At 45.8% G+C, this 21426-nt stretch overlaps 1 pseudogene; it reads right to left on the bottom strand.

Moving 5' to 3' along the window:
* LOC146425517 (uncharacterized) overlaps window positions 1–21426 on the bottom strand; it is a 29988-nt pseudogene that overhangs the window by 6532 nt on the left and 2030 nt on the right.

The following is a 21426-nucleotide window of genomic DNA, read 5'->3' as shown; positions in this document are numbered from 1 at the left end:
GGCCCTTGTAAAAGAAAAACTAATAGCACTACTCAGACAAGTGGTAGGGCCAGACGGGGGAATAACAAAAGTTAAAACACCATTCACAGCTTTGGATTTAGATACCTGGAGGGAGGCAGCCAGGCTGTATAGAGAAGACCCTGAAAAGGTAGCAAAAAGATTTGAATTAATTGTTAGAAATCAAGATATTGATTGGGAGGACATAGATTTAATGCTATCAGAATTAACTGAAACAGAAAAGGCAGCAGTAGTATCTGCAGCAAGAACACATGTGCAGGGACAGATAGCTACTGGAATATTACATGGGAATGTAGATAACATCTTTCCTATTTCAAATCTGCAGTGGGATGCGAACAATACACAAATGTATCCATTTTTGGTTAGCTACAGGAAATTAGTACATTGGGGACTGCTAAATGCCATTCCTAAAACCATCAATTGGTCCTTATTATTCAATATTCACCAGGAAACCACTGAGTCCCCAGGCTCATTTATAGAAAGACTGAAAAATAATATGAGAAAACACACTACACTGGACCCAGCCTCTGAAGCCAGGCAACAACAGTTAATATCTTTGTCTATGGGTCAGTCAGCACCAGATATACGCAGAAAGTTGCAAAAGATTAAGGGACCAGATAGCCGAGACATAGAGAAACTCTTAGCAGAAGCATGGGAAGTATATAAGAACAGAAAACAGGCCGTCATGGTAGCAGTGGCACAGGCTGAGGAGCCAAACACCCCCAGGGGCGGGAGAAGGCCCCCACCTAGGGGGAAAAGACGGCACCGCCCAGGCTGTGACCAGTGCCTGTGCTGCAGGGGGTTTGGGCACTGGAAGCGGAATTGTCCTAACTGTACCGCAATTGTGCAGATGCAATCATCAGCGCCGCCAGAACCAGTGACTGTAGCACAGCTGCATACAGAATGACGGGGACCGGCAGGTCCCTCCCTAGATGACCCGCTGGTTAAAATTAAGCTAGGGGAACGGGAGGTGGAATTTTTGGTGGATACTGGAGCCACATTCTCAGTCCTGAATCAAACTTTGAGTTCTATAAGCAGTAATTACATCCAAGTTATCGGGGCCACGGGGAAAACTGAAAATGCCTACTTTTTGAGACCTTTAAAATTTACACTAGGCAAGAAAATGGGAATACACCAATTTTTATATCTTCCAAATTCACCAAAACCCCTATTAGGCAGAGATCTACTAACCTGGTTAGAAGCAAAAATAGAATTCACAGAACAAGGAATGAGACTACAGGTCCCTGAGGAAAAATTAATTATGGCTTTAAGCCTAGCAAATATCCCTGAAAAAGAAGAAATACCCATAGATAGTGAAATAACAGATCAAGTGTTCCCCTTGCTATGGGATGTCAAAATTCCAGGAAGATCAAAACAGGCTTCCCCAGTGGTTATTGAACTGCTGGAAGGAGTGCAGCCAGTATCAGTAAAACAATATCCACTAAGGCATGAAGCACGGGTAGGAATAGAACCAATAATTGCTAAATTTATTGATCAAGGGTTGTTGAGAGAATGTAGGTCTGCCTACAATACCCCAATTCTACCAGTGCAAAAGCCAAACAGAAGTTACAGATTAGTACAGGACCTGAGGGCAATAAATGCAATAATAAAAACACTACATCCTGTAGTGTCTAACCCTTACACCTTGCTTACAAAATTGCAAAGTGACTGGGTGTGGTTTTCAGTTTTAGATTTAAAAGATGCTTTCTTTTGTCTGCCATTAGCTGAAAGCAGTCGGGAAATTTTTGCCTTTGAATGGGAAAACCCCAAAACAGGGAGAAAAAGCCAACTTACATGGACTGTATTGCCACAAGGATTCAAAAATAGCCCCACGATATTTGGAGATCAATTAGCTAAAGAACTGGAAGGCTGGACACCACCCCTTGGGGAAGGTACACTTCTGCAGTATGTTGATGACCTACTAATAGCAACAAGGACTCGTGAAGACTGCAAGAATTGGACTGTAAGCCTTTTAAATTTTCCGGGACTAAGTGGATATAGGGTCCCTCCTGAGAAGGCTCAGTTGGTCCTCCAGAAAGTTACATATCTGGGATATGAATTGGCGGGAGGAGAGAGAGCCTTGGAAAACAACAGGAAGGAGGCAATCTGTCAAATGCCCCGACCAACTACAATCAAAGAACTGAAAACTTTTCTGGGCATGACAGGATGGTGTAGGTTGTGGATCCCTCGTTATGGGCTGATTGTGAAACCCCTGTACCTGCTCCTAAAGGAAACCAAGGGGACCTACCTATGCTGGACACCAGAGACTAATAACGCATTTGTAACTCTGAAATGTGAGCTAATGCAAGCCCCGGCATTGGGTATACCAGATATCACTAAACCTTTTCTGTTGTTCTCACATGAGAGGCAAGGACTGGTGTTGGGACTTTTGGCACAGAAGCTGGGACCCTACAAAAGGCCAGTGGCTTATTTCTCCAAGCAATTGGATGTGGTCAGCCGAGGATGGCCCGCCTGCCTGCGTGCAGTGGCAGCTGTGATCCTGAACATAGAAGAAGCTCGCAAGTTCACAATGGGCCAGAAGATAACTGGTTTTGTCTCTCATACAGTGTCAGCAGTGCTCACGCAGAAAGGAAATTGTTGTATCGCGGTCCGGGAGGGTGGCACAGGCTGGCTGCCCCCCGGACCGGGTCTCTGGTTCTTGTAAATCCCACCGGATCCAGGGCGAGCGGCCCCCGAGGTTCTGTGGCATGGCGGCAGTCTTCTAACCACGTCAATTCAAGCAGGAAAATAGTGATACGAAGGAAGAACTGGACTCCATCTCTGTTCTACTAGGGATGTTTATTTGGGGCAACGGGAAAAGGGGTGCAGGGAAGGAGAAGGGGAAAGGGACACAAGGCAGGGAGGGGATGCTAGCAGCCCAGAGATGGAAAAGACCCCGAGGTGATCTGGACATCGCCTTATAAAGGGAGAGGAAGGGGAGGGACTGTCTCCCCTTGAGCCAGTCCCGGGGAGTCTGAAGGGAAGACAGGCATAGGGAACCCACCAATAGATTTTGGGGTACAGCAGAGCATATTTCAAAATGAACCAATGGTATACAAAGCAGAGGGACAAAGGAGCACATGGAATCCTAAAACCCACGTTGCTACAGGAAATCACTGGTTAACCCCATCTCGCTTTCTCAAATATCAAGCTGTCCTAGCAGAATCAGAGGATGTGAGTATCCAGGTAACCAACATCTTAAATCCAGCAGCTTACCTCCAGGGCAGAGCTACCGAAGAACCTGTACAACATGACTGCATTGAAACCATGGAGGCAGTTTACTCCAGCCACCCAGACCTGAAGGACTCTCCTCTGGAAGATGCAGAAAACTGGTTCACTGATGGAAGCAGTTATGTCTGAGATGGTAAGCGCCTTGCTGGGTATGCAGTTACAACCACAGATGCCATCATTGAAGCAAAACCGTTACCTGTGGGGACATCTGCTCAAAAGGCTGAGATAATAGCTCTAACTCGAGCCTTGGCACTAGCCGAAGGAAAGCCTGTCAACATTTGGACTGATTCAAGGTATGCGTTTGGGGTAGTACACGCTCACGGGGCTATCTGGAAGGAGAGGGGTTTATTAACCTCACAGAAGAAAGAAGTCAAGCATGCTACTGAAATCTTGCAATTGCTAGAAGCAGTGCTGAAACCTTCAAAAGTGGCTATAATGCATTGTAAAGGGCACTCCCAGGGGAACACCATCCCTGAACTGGGAAATGCTATGGCAGACTGTGGCTAGCACAGGTCTTTCCCATGAGAATTCTTTTTGTGTTTTATAAATAAAGATAAAATTTGGATGTTATTAAAAACAGTGTCCCAAGATCTGGACGGTGCAGGCCTGGCCAATCAGACCTAGGGGGAGGTTTCTGACTGACCAATCTGGGTGACCTTTGAAAACTCTATATATATGATGAAATCAAAACAATAAAGGTCTTTCCTTCTTGCCACTGAGAACTGAGTTCTTTACTCTGCTAGCAGCTCAACAGCGACAGCAGACAAAACAGCAAAGGCAGTGGCTGGTACGGTTCAAATACAAGCCCTAGCTCTAATACCTTCTAGCATCCTTATGGGTGAGAAACCCCCACCATATGACACTGATGATTTGAATTGGATACAAAAAGAGAAAGGACAAATAGGAGCAGATGGGTGGGCTAGAATAAAGGATCTCCTGGTCATACCCAGAAAATTGTTAAAGTTATTTATCCAAAGCGAACATTCCAAAACACATTGGGGAATTGATGCCTTACATAACCATTTAAAGAGCAAAGTGATAGCATCAAAATTAAAGGAGACAATCGTGGACATAACTTCCACTTGTGAAATCTGTCTTAAAAGCAATCTTAATACCATTGTTAGTCAAAACACTGGAACAATCCTCAAAGGAGCCTTACCAGGGGATGTGTGGCAAATTGACTTTTCTGAATTGCCTAGGAAGGGGGGCTACAAGTACCTTTTAGTCCTCACAGATACTTTCTCAGGTTGGCCAGAAGCCTTCCCTTGTAGAACAAATAAAGCTAGAGAAGTTGTTAAAGCCTTAGTACAAGAAATAATTCCACGATTTGGGGTACCCAGGGAAATTAATTCTGATAGGGGATCACACTTTGTAGCCCAGGTGGTTCAGGGAGTAATAATCTACTAGGCATACGCTGGCAACTACATACACCATACAGGCCACAGACAAATGGACAAGTAGAAAAGATGAATCACTTAATAAAGCAACAATTAGCCAAAATTTGTCAAGAAACCAACTTATATTGGTATCAGGCTCTGCCCATGGCTTTGCTAAGAATTAGGGTAAAACCACGGCTCAAGGGAAAACTGAGTCCCTTTGAAATTTTGTATGGAAGGCCCTATGGAACAAATGTGATTCACAATGACAGTGTGGCTCTGGAAGGGCAAAGCTATCTAATAGATTATGTAAAACATTTAGGTCAAAAATTACAATCAATACACACTACCGTTGTTAATTGTAAACCCCCACCACCTGATAAACCCTTTCATAATGTGAGTCCCGGGGATTGGGTTTATGTTAAGTCTCTTTCAGGAAATCCACTCCAGGAAAAGTGGGAAGGACCTTATCAAACATTGCTGGTGACTCATACAGCAATTAAAGTACAGGGAAAATCGACTTGGATCCATTACACCAGGACCAAACTTGCACCAAGACCAGAGTGGGAGACAAGAACAGGACCTCTGCGCCTTCAAATACGAAAAATCAATACAACATGATCTGGATCATGCTAGTGACACTGGTAATTGGGGCAGGTACATGGGACCAAAATGCTTACCTTCGATTAATAAACAGTTATAAATACAAGCTGCTGCAGTTACAAAATACAAACATTGCATCAGATCACATTAGATGACACTTCTTGAGGGTTTAAAGAGGTATGGGACAAACTTATAGCATGGTCACCCAACTTAACCTGGCTTAAACAATTGTTTGTAATAGTTATTTGTATTTTTGCATTGTCACTTACTGTTTGTATTAGTAGTTATTGTTGTATAATATTACGTACTTAGAATTGCGATGCTTATGCTCAATGGCAAAAGTACAAACTTAGATATAAAATAGAGAAAGGTATTTACTTTCATGACATACAAGATTTGTAAAGAATTACAAATTACAAAAAGAAAAGGGGGGATTGAGAAAGATGTGGTCAAATAGAAAACCCAAATCTATTTGCACTTCAATCATCCTTTTTCTCTGAGCTTTTGCCCCCCTTCCACAGCGCCTGTCTGAGCTGAGGGCTGAACTCTTGATTCAAATTCAAATTGTAGGTAACAGCTCTGGCCTGATGGCTTATCAGCTAAGCATGCATTTGAAACCAGCACAGAAACCTTCACCCTGGAGGGGTCTTTGGGGGTCTCCAAAGACCACCACAACATATTAATGACTTCCAAGAAATGATTTGTATAACCACTCCTATCCTGAAAAATGTAATGAATATTCATGAATTTTACCTATAACACTGTGTCTTTGGGGGTACTGAGGTGTGTGTTTGGTGGAAAGAATTCCCCCACACCCGGTGCATCAAATAAAGCAAATACCCACTTCTCTGACTTGGTCTCTGAAGTGTCTCTGGGCTCGATTGGGGTGAATCATCTAAAAGAAAAACAAGCTTCTGCAGATAAGAAAAAAGTAATGGATTAGCAATCTCCCGCAAAACTGCGGATTCAGCTCTTTCAACAATTCCTGCAACATAAAAGGAGTCTGTGACAAGATTAAAGGGAGTGTCCCATTTTTCAAATGGACGCACAACAGCTGCCAGCTCTACAATTTGAAGGGAACCTGAAACAATGGCAACATCTGATGTCCACAGATGCGTGTCTGGGTCCATCCACAGAAGCACAGATTTGTGTGTTAGTCCTGACCCATCAGTAAAGACCGTCAGGGCTTGCAAAGGAACTTCAGATCGTTTCGGTGTGGGTAATAGGTTGAATGAAGCAGTTAGCAAGCGGTGTGCATGCGGATGTGGAGTAAGCTGACCTGTAAAATCAGATAAAGCCATTTGTAAAGCATCTGAATTTTGTAGCAACCACTGCAAACCACAGGCAAACATATCTGCATAAAATCCTGTTCTGCTTAAGCTAAAAGGGGGTTTCCCACTCTAATAATCAAAATGGCAAACATTTCATGCTGTGTGGTAATAGTTTTTGTCATTTGATGTGGTAAAAAAACCCATTCAATAATTAGCAGAGGGTCTGGCGCAGAAGGATCCCATTGGTAAATTAAGGCACAAGGCTGTTTTGCTGAATTCAAAAGAATTAGGTAAATAGGTAGTTCTGGGGCATATCTACATGCCTGACTTTTCTGCAAAGCATCAGTGACCTTCTGCGGGGCTTCAGCGGCCTCTTGTGTCACTGTGCAGGGTGACAACAAATTAGGATCCCCTTTCAACAAGGCAAAAAGAGGGGCAAGTTCTGCATTCGAAATGCCTAATAGAGGACGTACCCAGTTAATAGTCCCCAATAATTTTTGTGCATCATAAAGTGTAGAAATTTTTGGCTGTAATTTCAAGGCTTGAGGATGAATGGTCTGGGACCTGATGCGCCAGCCCAAATATTGCCAAGGGGGTTGCTTTTGAATTTTTTCTGGGGCTATACACAGTTGTACTTTGTTTACAGCATCTGTGGTAAGGGCTAAGGCTTCCTCCATGAGTTGAGGGCTTTCAGCTGCAATTAAAAGGTCGTCCATGTAATGGTAAATTAACATGTCTGGTACTTGTTGACATACTGGACTTAAAATGTGTGCTACAAATTGCTGACAAATGGTTGGGCTATTTTTCATCCCTTGGGGTAGTACTACCCAGTGAAATCTTTTCAAGGGAGCTTGCATGTTTGTGCTAGGAACCGAAAAGGCAAATTTAGGGGCATCAACGGGATGCAAAGGAATAGTGAAAAAACAATCTTTTAAATCAATGACTGTTAAAGCCCAATCTTGTGGGATCATTATGGGGGAAGGGAGTCCTGGCTATAAAGCTCCCATATCCTCCATGGCATCATTAATTTTTCTCATGTCATGGAGTAAGTGCCACTTACCTGTTTGCTTTTGTATTACAAAAAAAAGGAGAATTCCAGGGACTCATGGAATGAACAATATGCCCTTTTTGCAATTGGTCTTCCACTAATTCTTCTAGTGCACGCAGCTTCTTTTCAGGTAGGGGCCATTGATCTACCCAAATAGGTTTAGTCATTTTCCATGTAAATTTTGGGCTGGTGCACGCCACAATGGCCCCTGCTAAAAATCAGATTGCAATCTCAGACTGAGCTGATAGAGGAGATCTCATCCCCACAACACCATGGGAACTACCAAAACAAAAGCTTTGATATTAGCACTGCAGTTATCAGGACCTGTGATTTGTATCATATGGCTGCTTTGTTGACTGTTACTCACTCCACCAATTCCTGAAAGGTTTTGTGAAACCGGAGCTAGAGGCCAATTAGGTGGCCACTTAGCTCAAGAAATTACGGTAACATCTGCTCCAGAATCTACAGTCCCAGTCAGTACTACACGCTGTCCCTGATACAAAAATGTGCACTGGCATATTGGACACTTCTTTGAGATCCGCTGTGTCCACCAAATTTCTGGGGCTCCTGTGGAGCCAAATCCCTTGTCCCCCCATTGAAATCATGCAAGGGTAATGTAGGAGATGCAGAAAAGAAAAGCAGTTGAGCAATGCGGGACCCTCCAGGTACAGCGCAGGGTGGAAAGGGAGTCCACACCATAATTTTGATTTCACCTGTAAAATCAGAATCAATTACTCCAGGGAGGACAAAAAGACCAGAAACAGTAACAGAAGATCTTCCTAGCAACAATGCACTGTGACCCAGCGGTCCAAATGTCCCAGTTGATAATAAATGCACTGAGGAGTCTAAAAGGGTTACTGTTGAGGAGGTGACCAGGTCCACGCCGGCGTTGCCTGCTGTAGCTGGGCATAAGGCTGAGGCTGGGGTTGAGGAATCTCTCCAACATTCACTTGTACAGGCGACTGGGATATTTGTGTTGTCGCACGGCACATCTATAGTCAGGGCAGCTATTTGTTGGTTCCTATTGCCTACATAAGTGAGCAAAAGTCTTTCCAGCCCTCTGTGCCATTCCACCTCCCAAACAGTATATTGAGTGGGTGTTAATAGCAGTTGTGACAAAGATTTCAGGTCATGAGGAATTAACACGAAGGAGGCAAAAACAAAGGTAATCATGCTTGCAAAAGACAGTGAGTGAATGCCGTGTTCTGTTACGTTTCGGTGCAGTTCTTTAACAACAGAAAAAAGAATTGATTCCCAGGTTGGACCCTGCCCTTGGCGATATATGACAGGTGCAGCTGTTTTTTCAGCTATGTCAAAAAGTTCTTCCTTCAACGCCTCCTGTCTGATGTTAGCTCAATGATCATGGGGATTTGGAGTGAAAGGAATAAGGGAGTGTCTTTACAAACAAATGACTGGTAAAGATAAGACCTGAGTCTGCTGGTAAGATAACATTGATACTGAGAGATAGAAGAAATAATGGATAGGATTTCCATAGGAATTTCCCTAATTAAATTTACCCAAACCTGTGTTAATGAACTACAGGAACAGAGACACAAGAAGATGATGAAAAAGGGAATGTGTATTGGGGGTGTCTGCATTAGGGAGGGATGTATATTAATTAGGCGTTCCTGGAAGTCTGTACCTCTCAAATACCTCAGCCAATGGGGAAAGAGAGAGGGGAACTGCAGCTGGGAATTAGGATAAAAGAGGCTGCGTCCTCTATCAATTTGAGAGACCCCATGGGAAATGTCTATGACCTCTCCCTTTATTCATGAATAAAGTTACAGGACTCCTCTGTCTCCTTTTTGGGCATAAACCTCTGGCGTTTGTGGATTAATTTTCCTGACAGGAGGATACAAATTGGGCTCCTGAGTAGGGTTGATAGGTCCGGGATCATCTTCCGAATTCACCAACAATGCGTGGGGAGGTTTAAGAGCGACCTCCGTAGCAGGCAGGTTAGAGGGATCTGGACGCGCGGCAGTGGAGGGTACAGAAGCAGTAGGAGGAGGCACAGCATTGGCCGCCGCTCCCTCCTAGGAGGGGGAGCTGCTTTTAGAAGCAGCTTTCTCTTTGTAAGTAACTTACTGTGCTTTAATAGCCTCCAGTATCACCCTCCAGGCAGGCAGCATTTGAACGGCTGCATCATCTCCTCTTGTAACGCGCTCCCACAATTTAACTCCCGCCTTGTCCCACACCTCCAACAAAAAAGAGGTGCTTAGGTTTAGCTCTGGCACTCTGGCAGCTGCCCAACGCAGCACATTTTTAAGGGATTGGGAAGGCACGGACTTTCCATGTTTTTCATGTAAAAGAGACATGAGTTCGAAAACATGGTGATCCACTGAGGACTGACCAGTCCCCATGTCCCCAGTGGCTCACCTTAAAATCCAAAGGGATCAATTGCTGGCCAGCTTCCTGCTTCTTGCAGCAGCACTTAAAGTCCCAAGGGGCTCACCAATGGACGCGCAGCTAGGCGTCTAATCACTCCTCACACAGGGGCACCATTTGTCGGTGATTGATACATGGACTTCGCCTGGTTCATGCAAAGCCAACTTTATTGTACAAAGCACATCTTTTATACTCTTACAAACTAGTAGCTCAGCAGTTACAAAACTTCGGCTTCTAGGGTTACATGTTTTGCATTTAAGGGCTACAGATTACAATCTCCTCACCTAATCTCCTGTTATCTACTATGCATAAGGTAAACACAGTCTTATCTTACTCTTTGTCTCGGCTCCTGCTAGAGGCTACTTGTTTGTCTCTCTCAAGGTGTCATGTTTAACCAAAAATGAAATATCACTGCAGTTTTCTGATTCTGCAGCATCACCCTGAACCCCCACAGTCCACTTCCCTGGGGATTTCACAAGATCTTCCTTAAATTGATATCTTGCCCTCACGCTTGAGAGAAGCTGTCTCCAAAGGCTGCAAATTGCTCCTTGTTTTCAATTCTTCTTTTAATTTCCCGATCTTTAGCAAGGGATCCCAGCTGTTGGGCTTCATGATCTTCTAATTGCTGACTGTTGGCCCCCTTATCCCAGCATCAAAGCAGCCAGACAGAAATCTTCTCACCTGGCTGGAGGCTGTAATCTTTTCACAAGTCTCAAAGTTCTGATGAGGTCAGGGACCGAGTAACTTAGGATTCCTGTTTGATTTGCCTCACTTTTTTTGAATTCTTTGTTGAAGGACCTGCTTCTTGATCTAACTCCGCCTCTCCTCCTCCTCTTCCTCCTCTTCCTCCTCCTCCTTCTTCTTCTTTTTCATCTCTTACTAATCGATGATATGGACCTGTACTCGCCTTGTCCATTTTTTTTTTTTGTTTCACTACTGAGGCAATTGCTGTAGATGCTGTGGTTTTGTGAGAGACTTAAATGTTATGGCGAATAGCTTAAACATTGTTATGAAAGAATTTTTGCCCATTATGGCAAAACTGTAAAAAGAAGATGCTACCACCAAAGCCTACCCCTCCCTGAATATGCCTCCTTAGGGGACCTTTGGGCTGTGAGTTAAGCCGCCTAAGGAAGTTAAGAGAAAGGTGACACTATTGTCCAATTATCTCAGTTCTAGGGAGAAGTTGTCTTGCATGGGAGACAGGAGTTTTATGTGTTTTTGCAGTTTGACAGACTTTAAGATAGCTAGTTCCCCAAGATTTCATTCTGTTTGCAAGATTCTTTGATATCTAGCCGATTTGTCTAAAAATACCATTTATTTGACACAGAACATAACAAACATACAAACATAGAACAGATTGACACACATAAACACACAATGAATACATAATTGCAACACTACAATAGTTAAAAATGCAATTATGGGGTAAAACCTTGCTTGAACTATAAAAATAGTTAAAAATGCAAGAAATGTTTGCTTGAACTATAATGCAAGTTAAGAAATGCTTGCTTGAGCTAGCTGAAATGCAAGTTAAGAAAGGTACCTATAAGTTAGCCGGAATAATACAATCTAGGAAACTCGATGATCTTACCAAATCCAGTTTTTGGAGCTGGGGATGCATCAGCGTCCTCACCCAATCCCTTGGGAAGTAACCACAGAGCTTGTGTCCAAGCCCAGGGGAGAAGACTTTACTTCATGCTCCAATGTCCATGTAGAAAGCTTCTACCTTTCTGAGGTTTTGTGAGCTTTTTATAGGATAAAAGTGTGTATTTGTAGTCACTGAAAATTTCTCACATTCTCTCTACATTCCACAGGGGAGTGTCTTTTCAGACTTTCAGTCACCAGCATTAGATAGCTGTTGAATAGGCTATCAACCTAAGTTGAGCCATCCATTTCTTGGGACTGATCAGAGAGAGAGAAGGGGGAGGGGGGAGCATCCTGACACAGAAGTAAACAAGGTTGAGGGAGAAGAATATATTCACAAGAAAGCCAAACCCAGCAGATGTCCTGAAAATCAGCTCTGGCTGGGTTTGGGGTAGGGGAGGCCATAGCCCACAGACTCATCTGCTGAGGCCAGGTTTGCACACACTTTCCCCCAACCAAGGGGGGAGGAGGAGAGTTTTTGTGTGTGTGGCATGACCTTTGGTAAGAGGGAGTAAACACCCATCCTGTTACCCAAACTGGCTCAGTTGTAAAACCCCACCCTGCCAGGAAGGTCACATACACATGGGACATTCACGTGAGAGGCAGCTGAGAAGGTGTCATAAACCATCAAAGACCCCTGAAGTGCCCCTGTTGAAGGTTAGGATTTTTCCTTTTTTTCTTTCTCTCAGGGAATTTTTCTTCCATTTGTTGCCTAAGAGATAATGAATGACTATACTTAAGAGACAAAAGATGTGGCTGGGATGGGGGGAGGGGGGAAGGGGTGCAGTTTGCTGCAGTCTCTTAGCTGGGGAGTGAGCTTGATGACTGGGGGGTTTCTCTTGGGAATTGCAGAGATACTGATTTAGGGGGCTAGTTGGATAATCATTTTCCGGAACTGATTTAGGAGGCCAGAGGTTGGATAATGATTTACTACAAGCTGCTTGCTGAAAATAATATATAATTTGCTTAATGATTTTTGTGCTTGCCAAGCAGAAAGGGAGGATGCAGAAAGGAAGCCACATAATTGATAAAAATTAGTCACTGTGACCGAACATCCTACTTTCGGACCCCAGAACTGGCTCAAGTCAGCTCTACGGTTTGGACTTGGACCAAGAACTTAAAGAGCATGCGCAAGGAGACAGGGTGAAGAGTTCATCCCAAGGAATACTCTGGTTACTTTATCATACACCACTCGAAGCCCTCTAACTCAATTAATTAAGTGACACTGTGCCTGCACGAGCATATTTAAATGAACTTTGATCTCATTATAATACAAAGCGAGGATAGGTAATGAATATGCATAGGGGCTTTGTGTAACTTCATGCACATGTAACCTGTAACCTAATATAAACCCAGTGAAATGCTACTGAGGGGTGCATGCTTTTGGAGGGGCTACCCCCCATGCACCTCCAGCACTGGAATAAATGCATACCTACTTCATAACTATTTGAGTTGTGGAGTTAATCCACGCCTCAATACCGTGAGAAAAGGGGGGGGGGGGGGCGGGCAGGTGCTGACTGAGACTTGGCTGGGGGTCAGGAGCTGGGCTCAGCCCTCTCTCTTTTGGCGATTGGAGGGGAGATAATTGTAGGTTTGGTTTCAGACTGCTGCTGCCCAGAGGATTCACTGCTACTGCGGAGTTTTGTCCTTTACTGCTTCTCCTTACAGTGGGTAAGCCTCTGCTTGCAAGAGCGGCCATAGAACTGGGACCTTTCAACACCCAACCTCACTGGGAGGGACCCTCACCATTTGCTTGCGAACCTCAGGGGACACCCAGGAGCCCCACCCCCTCAGGAGTACCTCCTGGCTGCTTGCAGGAGCCCGGCTGCTACTGCCATCACCAGGACATCACACAGGAGACATGAGAGCCAGGAGAAGACCCAAAACAACCCCCCCACACTACCACCTTCTCTCTCCTTCCGAGGCTGCCCTGTCCCCGTTGTTTTCTGCTGCTGCTTCAGGGGTTTTTTGCTACACTTTAACTTAACACCTCACATCCGCCTAGACCCCCCTCTGCTCCTGCCACTGCTTTAGGGATTTTGCGACACTTTGTTTGCCACCCCGGGTATGCTCACCTCTGCTGTTCCAGCCTGCTGCTCCAAGGCTGCTGCTACAGTCCAGTTCACCACACAGAGTGGCACTGAGACCAGCTGCTCCCCGTGAGTTTTGCAAGAGGAGCCGTCTCCCCTCTCCCCTATTGCTCGAGTTGCCATTACCACGTGGAGAGGCTGCTGAGCTTGTGCCACAGCACCCCCTGCAGCCGCGGGGAAATCACACCTGCCCTGCCTCCCTGGGAGCCCAACAGCACCCTCTGCCAGCTGTGACCATAACTACACCAAAGGGGAGGTTGGTTGATGGCACAAAGAAGGCTGTTATTGGGTTTCCGTTTTGTTTGTTGTTGCTGCTGTTGTTGTTGTTTGTTTGTCTGAGTTATATATATATTCTAGTAAAGAACTGTTATTCCTTTTCCCATATCTGTGCCTGAAAGCCCCATAATTTCAAATTTATAATAATTTGGAGGAAAGGGGGCAATATTTTCCATTCCAGGAAGGTTCCTGCCTTCCTTGGCAGACACGTCTTTTAAACCAAGGCAGCCCCCCAAACTCATTCCTGAGGCCTTGCACCAGAAGACTGTACTTGATGCAGTGATGCAACAGATCCAGAGTCTGTTGCAAGAGACAGTGTTAAACTTTCACACACACACACACCGGGGGAGGTACCTGGGCATTCTCAATTGGCCCGAACATATATTAATCCATTGAACTCTATGTTTTTCAGGACCCTCACCACCAAGAAGACCAGAAGAGGATGAATAGGACACCATTGGGATTCATGGAGTGGTGATATTACTGTTAAAACCCATACTATTGACTTCAGCATATGGTCTCATTTGCACCTTAATTTGGGCAGAGGCATCTCTCTAAAACTTTAAATAACCAGATCGTAACAGGTTTGAGTCCCTATTATAGCCATAATGTCCTCAAATGCATTTTGGGTTCCTGCCTCAACTGCAGTTCTCTGAGTATTGAACTGTGGCTTAGCAGGCACAGGCCAGGCCCCAGTGCAGGGTGAGGAGCTGCTGGTTTTCATTGAGGTAGGCAAGGCACCCTTCTATCAGGTGAAACATCAGTTTGTCAGGGTTGGTTACCTGTTCAGGTGTAAAGCCCCAGGTAATGGGAGGTGATAACCACCCTCGGAACCTGCCCAAATCCTTCCATTCACCCTGCCACCCAGGAACTGGATGCCTCAGGGTGCATTTCAATAGCTCCTCACCTAAAGGTTGTTTTGTCTTACACCAGGCTGACACTAGATTCCACGACCTTCATAATGTACCAAGAGTATTATTAACAGTATTAAACAGTTTACATAAGGCTGAGCAAAGACCATGGGAACCTGCATTATAAAGCCATTCACATCAATCTCAGGCAGGCAGAGGGAGGTGTATTCCCTCATCGTCCCCAGAAGACAGTTCCCCCAGCATAACAAGGCCATTGGTGTAAGGGCAAAGCACAGAGCCACTGTTTGTATTAATATGTTCCCAAACTCAGCAAAATAAAGAGATAAGCAGTGCAGCTGACAAACTCCATGTCCCACTGTCAGAGACTGAAATAGTTCATGCCTCAAACATTAATATAAAGTTTTGCTCATAATCACAAAAACTGTATAAAGAAGTTACAACTAAAGAAGCCTCCTTGAAGATACCTGACTGGGACTTTGGACTAAAAGGGATACCTTTTATAAAAGATAAAGGGAAACCTACTGTTCAGTCATCTCAGGCTGAGGGAAAGGAATGCATCCACAAAAGGCCAAAGCCACCAGCTGCACTGAGAATCATCTCTGGCTGAGTTTGGGGTGGGGGAGACCACAGCATGCAAGAAGCCAGGTTTACACAGACTCCCCCCCAACCGAGTGGGGAGGAGGAAATTTTGGGTGCATGGCATAACCTCTGGTCAGAGGCAGTAAACACCCATCCTCCCTTACACAAACTGGCCCAGCTGTGGAACCCCCAACCCCACAGCCCACATCCATGGGACATTCACATGAGAGGCAGCTGAGGGGGTGTCATGATCCATCAAAGACCCCCCAAAGCGCTCCCCAGAGGCCTTGCACCACAGGACTGCACATAATGCAACAGATCCAAAGTCTGCTGCAAGAGACTGCCCCCCTCCCCTGGGGGGGCATGCCTGGACATTCCCACCTGGCCTGAGTGTATATTAACCTATCAGATTCTATGCTTTTGGAGGGGACCATCACCACCAAGAAGACCAGCTGGAGAGGATCAACAGAACATCATTGGGATCCACGGAGTGGTGATATTTTCCTTATTGTCTCTTTCACTCTCTTTCTGTCCCCTCCACCTATTTCCTATTTCTTTCTCTTCTTTTGTCTCTCCTCTCTCTCTCATATTTACTATCAAATAAAACCCATACTATTGACTGGCATATAGTCTTGTTTGCACCTTAATTCAGGCAGAGGTATTTTTATGAACCTAATAATCAGATCATGACACCCACACAGGAGCTTGCTACTCGATAACTACTATTTACTATAGCATGCAATATATATACATTAAACTGCCTTTGTCTCACTGCACATTGGGTGCCAAAAGGACTGTAGTGGGTTGTCGGGGGTTGAGTACATTAGAATTTCTTCCCATTCCTGTTACTAAGCAACAAATAGTTGGGTGTTATAGAGCCATCAAGTCTTTTGTAAAAGACAAAAGCTGGGCTTGGGCAGGGCAGGTAAAGGGAAGAGCCGGCCCTTGGAACGCGGGCTACTGGTTCAGACGCTGAGAGGAGAGGCAGCTCTTTGCTTTTTGGCTGCCACCGGAGGAAATCCAACTGTGCCCTGTTTTTCTCTTCTCCTGGCTGGGTGAGCTTTTGATTCAACTTTTTTTTTCCACTGGGAAGGGCACGTTTCCCCAGGCTGCGTTTCCTCGCAGCTGCTGCCGGGGAGCCCGGCTGCCTCTGCCACCTGCCTCCTGCCCTCTGCCGCACAAGACCGCGGCATCTGCTGTGACTGCAGAAATCCTTGCTACCTCGCTGGCTAGCCGGGAGAGAAAGCCAGCTCCTACCCCCTGCCGCCCTGCTTTCTCGCTGCTCCGAGCTGCTTTCGCTGCCCTCCGCGCTTCTCAGCCCTCCGCCATTACCAGCTGTGTGAGGCTGACCTGACCCTGCGCCACAGCGCCACCTGCAGCCGCTCGGCAGTCATCGCACCTGCCCTGCCTGGCCAGGAGCTCAACAGCGCCCCTGCTGCTTGCGACTGTGATTACACCACACGGGAAAAGGCTCAGCAGCTCACAAATCATCTGCTATTGGTTTTCTGGTTCTAGTTGTGGTTGCTATTATTGTTATTGCTTGTTTATAGATACTAGTAAAGAACTGATATTCCTTTTTTCCCATACCTTTGCCTGAAAGCCCTTGATTTACAAAATTAAATAATTCGGAGGGAGGGAAAAAATCACATTCTCTGTCCTAAGGGAGGGTTCAACCTCTCTTGGCAGACACCTGTCTTTCAAACCAAGACATGGGTGCACTTGGTGGGTAATGCGGAAGGATGAGGAAGTCCAATGTGTACATCAAGGTGATTTGTCCTGGTTGAAAATAATCTGTGATTTGAATTGTATGATGCCAGAGTTACATAATGCTGTATGTCACCACTGCTGTGACTGTTATATGTCAAAGGTAGCAGGAAGTCCAAGCTGCTAGCCAAGCTAGAGGGAAGAGGAGGAATTTATTGCAATGCTAAACCCTATAACCTAGCACAAAGGGACCAGGATGGGAAATGTAATGGATATACCTTTAAATTGTTGTAACCCATGATTTGGGTTGCATGTTATATGGATTACTATAGCAGGAACCACCCAAACCAATGGAGGAAGAGCCGCACAAGAAACAGCACAAGTGCAGCAGTGATGTGACGTGACCTGAGCTGGCTCCATGCAACACACCACCTCTCCTGAGTGACCACCATAACACATGGAGCCCCAAGTCATGGATTTAATGAATTCAGTGAAGATTTTCTGGACATTTTACAGACATTTAACAGGAGTAGTCCATAGACTAAGGGAATTATATCTATGTATTATAGCAAAGGATGGGAAGGGGCTTGTATGGGTCTATGTTTTGGATTTGTGACAAAAACAACGTTGATAGCAGAGGGATGTTGTAGCTATTGCTGAGTGGTGCTTAAACAGAGTCAAGGCCTTTTATGCTTCTCACACTGCCCTGCCAGCGAGGAGGCTGGGGGTGCACAAGAAGCTGGGAGGGGACACAGCTGGGACAGCTGACCCCAAGCAACCAAAGGAATATTCCTTCCCCTATGACATTGTGCTCAGCAATAAAACTGAGGGGATGAAGGTTGGGAAGGGCTGCAGCTGATTGGGGACTGCTTGTGCATTGATCAGTTGGTGGAAAGCAATTGTTTTCTCTTGCATCACTTGTTTTCTATTTTTTTATTTTTATCTCTCTTTGTTGGTTTGGGGTTTTTTCCACTTTTTTTTTAATATAGTTATTAATCTGTTTTTTTTCCTCAACCCATGCATTTTCTTATTTTCAGTCTCCCTACTCTACTCCCCATCCCACTGCAGGAAGAGTGAGTAAGCAACTGTGTGGTGCTTAGTTGCTGGCTGGGGTTAAACCATAACACTCACCATTGCTTACATAGTATCGAGGCTTTCTCTGTTTATCCCTTTGCCCCACAAGCAAGTAGGCTGGGGGTGCACAAGAAGTTCTGAGGGGACACAGCTGGGACAGCTGACCCCAACTGACCATTGGAATATTCCATACCATATGACATCATGCTTAGCAATAAATGCTGGGGGAAGAAAAAGGAAGGATTTTGGAGTTATGGTGTTTGTCTTCCCAAGAAATCATTATGCATGATGGAGCTGTGCTTTCCTGGAAATGGCTAAACATCTGCCTGTTGATGAGATGGAGTGAATGAATTCTTTATTTTGCTTCGCTTGTGTGCATGGCTTCTGCTTTACTTAGTAAACTAACTTTGTCTCAACTTACAAGTTTTCTCACTTTCATCCTTCTGATTCTCTTCTCCATCCCACTGGGAGAGGGTGAGGAAGTGGCTGTTTTGAGTTTTGCTGCCTATCAGGTTTAACCCACAACACCCATGATGGTAACTGGTAAGTGATCTTCCTGCCTTTATCTCAACCCACAGGCTTTTTCATTCTATTTTTATCCCCTATCCTGTTGAGGATGGGGAGTGAGTGAGCAGCTGTCCCGGATTAGAGAGAAATTCCTCTGGGTGGAGAGCGCTCCGAACAAACGCCTCCCCTGAAAGCCAAGGGCTCTGACACCCCCTCTCCCACCCACAACAGAATTTCTTAAATGAAAGTGAAAAAAAACTATTTATTTAACAAAACATGCAGAGTGCCCTGCAAGGCACAGGGGAGGGGGAAAACAGGGGAAAAGGAGTTATTAAACCTGAGTAAAGAGCTGCTGAACTTTAGTGTCCTTTTCCTCAGACGTAGTTTCCCCTGTCCGGGGGCCCCCGGGGGGGACTGGGCGGAGTTGCTGCAGTAGCTCCCTGGAGGATTCTAGTCTGCCATCCTCTGGGGCTCCTTGGGTTTTCCGGGCGAGAAAGCAAATCAGAGAAAAGGTTCCAAAAAGGAAGATGACGAAGAGGCAACCCCAGGGAAAAACTCGCAGCAGCCGCAGCAGCCGCAGCAGCCGCAGCAGCCGCAGCAGCCAGTCCCAGGAGTGTCTTTTCCTCTGCCTCGCTCCCCCACAGAGAGGCTTGGGGAAGAGTTTTAAAAAACCCGCTCTCCTCCCATTGGCTGAACGCAGTTAAAGCTACGGGACCACATTTCTGAGCATACAAACAACGATAGGGAATACACAGGATTATCATCACCCCAGGACATTCCACCCCTTATTCCGTATAATTGGCTTAAAGCCCACTCTAACAAGTTTCAACTCTAAACACACACACATATATATATACATATATACACATAACTATGTACAAATAGCGTCAGTGTCATTCAGTAAGCAGTGATATGTAGCCATCCCAACATTACAATGTGCCCTCACCCAAAATTAAATCTCCCTGAGGGACACATCACGTTTCTCCATCTTCCTGCATTACCCACCAAGTACACCCTGGACCCTGAGCAAAGAAAACCCCACGGATGGGTTTGTCCTTACGTGAGGCAGAATTAATCCAGACAGTTTTCCCTAACAAGCCTCTGGTATGTACTGCTGGGACCTTGTCTCCGTCCACTGTATGCAGGGGCTCAGATTGGGCAGGACCTGCTCGGTTGATGGAGCCTTGGGTATTGACTAACCAGGTGGCCTCTGCTAAATGTCGCTCCCAATTTTTGAAAGTCTCCCCACCCAGTGCCTCCAAGGTGGTTTTTAACAGTCCATTGCACCGTTCCACTTTGCCAGCAGCAGGTGCATGATAAGGAATGTGGTACACCCACTCAATGCCATGTTTCCTAGCCCAGGTGTTTACGAGGCTATTTTTAAAATCAGTCCCATTGTCTGACTCAATTCTCTCAGGAGTACCGTGTCTCCACAGGACTTGCCTTTCAAGGCCCAGGACGGTGTTACGGGCGGTGGCATGAGGCACAGGGTAAATCTCCAGCCACCCAGTGGTGGCTTCTACCATTGTGAGCACATAGCACTTGCCGTGGCGGGTTTGAGGCAGTGTGATGTAATCAATCTGCAAGGCCTCACCATACGTGTATTTTGACCACCTTCCACCATACCACAAGGGTTTCACCCGCTTGGCCTGTTTGATCTCAGCACATGTCTCACAGTCATGAATAACCTGAGAGATACAGTCCATGGTTAAATCCACCCCTCGGTCTCGTGCCCACTTATAGGTGGCATCTCTGCCTTGATGGCCTGAGGCATCATGGGCCCATCGAGCTAGGAACAAGTCTCCCTTATGCTGCCAATCCAAGTCTACCTGGGACATCCTTATCTTTGCAGCCTGATCTACCTGTTCGTTGCTTCGGTGTTCCTCATTAGCTCGGCTCTTGGGGACATGAGTGTCTACATGGTGGACCTTCACAGGTAGTTTCTCTGCCCGGACAGCGATGTCTTTCTACTCTTCAGCTGCCCAAATTGGTTTTCCCCTACGCCGCCAACCAGCCTTTTTCCACTTTTCCAGCCAACCCCATAGAGCATTGGCTACCATCCATAAATCAGTGTAAAGGTAGAGCTTTGGCCACTTCTCTCTTTCAGCAATGTCCAGGGCTAACTGAACGGCTTTGAGTTCAGCAAGTTGACTCGATCCACCTTCTCCTTCTGTAGCTTCTGCGACCCATCGTGTGGGGCTCCATATGGCTGCTTTCCATTTTTGTTTTGCCCCTAAAGACGACAGGAACCATCAGTGAAAAGAGCATAGCATGTTTCGTCTGCTGGCAGTTGGTTGTATGGTGGAGCTTCCTCCACACGAGTCACCTGTTCCAGCTCCTCTTCCTCAATCAGACTAAAATCCTCACCTTCAGGCCAATTTGTAATTATTTCCAAAATCCCAGGGCGATTCAGATTTCCCATATGGGCGCGCTGTGTGATAAGGGCAATCCATTTGCTCCATGTGCCATTGGTGGCATGGTGAGTGGAGGGAACCTCTGCTTTAAACATCCACCCCAGCACTGGCAGTCGGGGTGCCAGGAGGAGTTGTGCTTCTGTGCCAATTACCTCTGAGGCAGCTTGGACTCCTTTGTAAGCTGCCAAGATTTCTTTCTCTGTTGGGGTGTAGTTGGCTTCAGACCCTCTGCAACTTCGGCTCCAGAATCCCAGTGGATGACCCCGAGTCTCACCAGGGACCTTCTGCCACAGGCTCCAGGACAGACCATGGCTCCCAGCTGCGGAGACTCGGT

The sequence above is a fragment of the Lichenostomus cassidix genome, chromosome W (genome assembly GCF_008360975.1).
Source record: "Lichenostomus cassidix isolate B80296 chromosome W, HeHo_3.0, whole genome shotgun sequence".
Taxonomy (NCBI): domain Eukaryota; kingdom Metazoa; phylum Chordata; class Aves; order Passeriformes; family Meliphagidae; genus Lichenostomus; species Lichenostomus cassidix.
The sequence above is the reverse complement of the archived record's forward strand: the minus strand, read 5'-3'. Positions and strand labels throughout refer to the sequence as shown.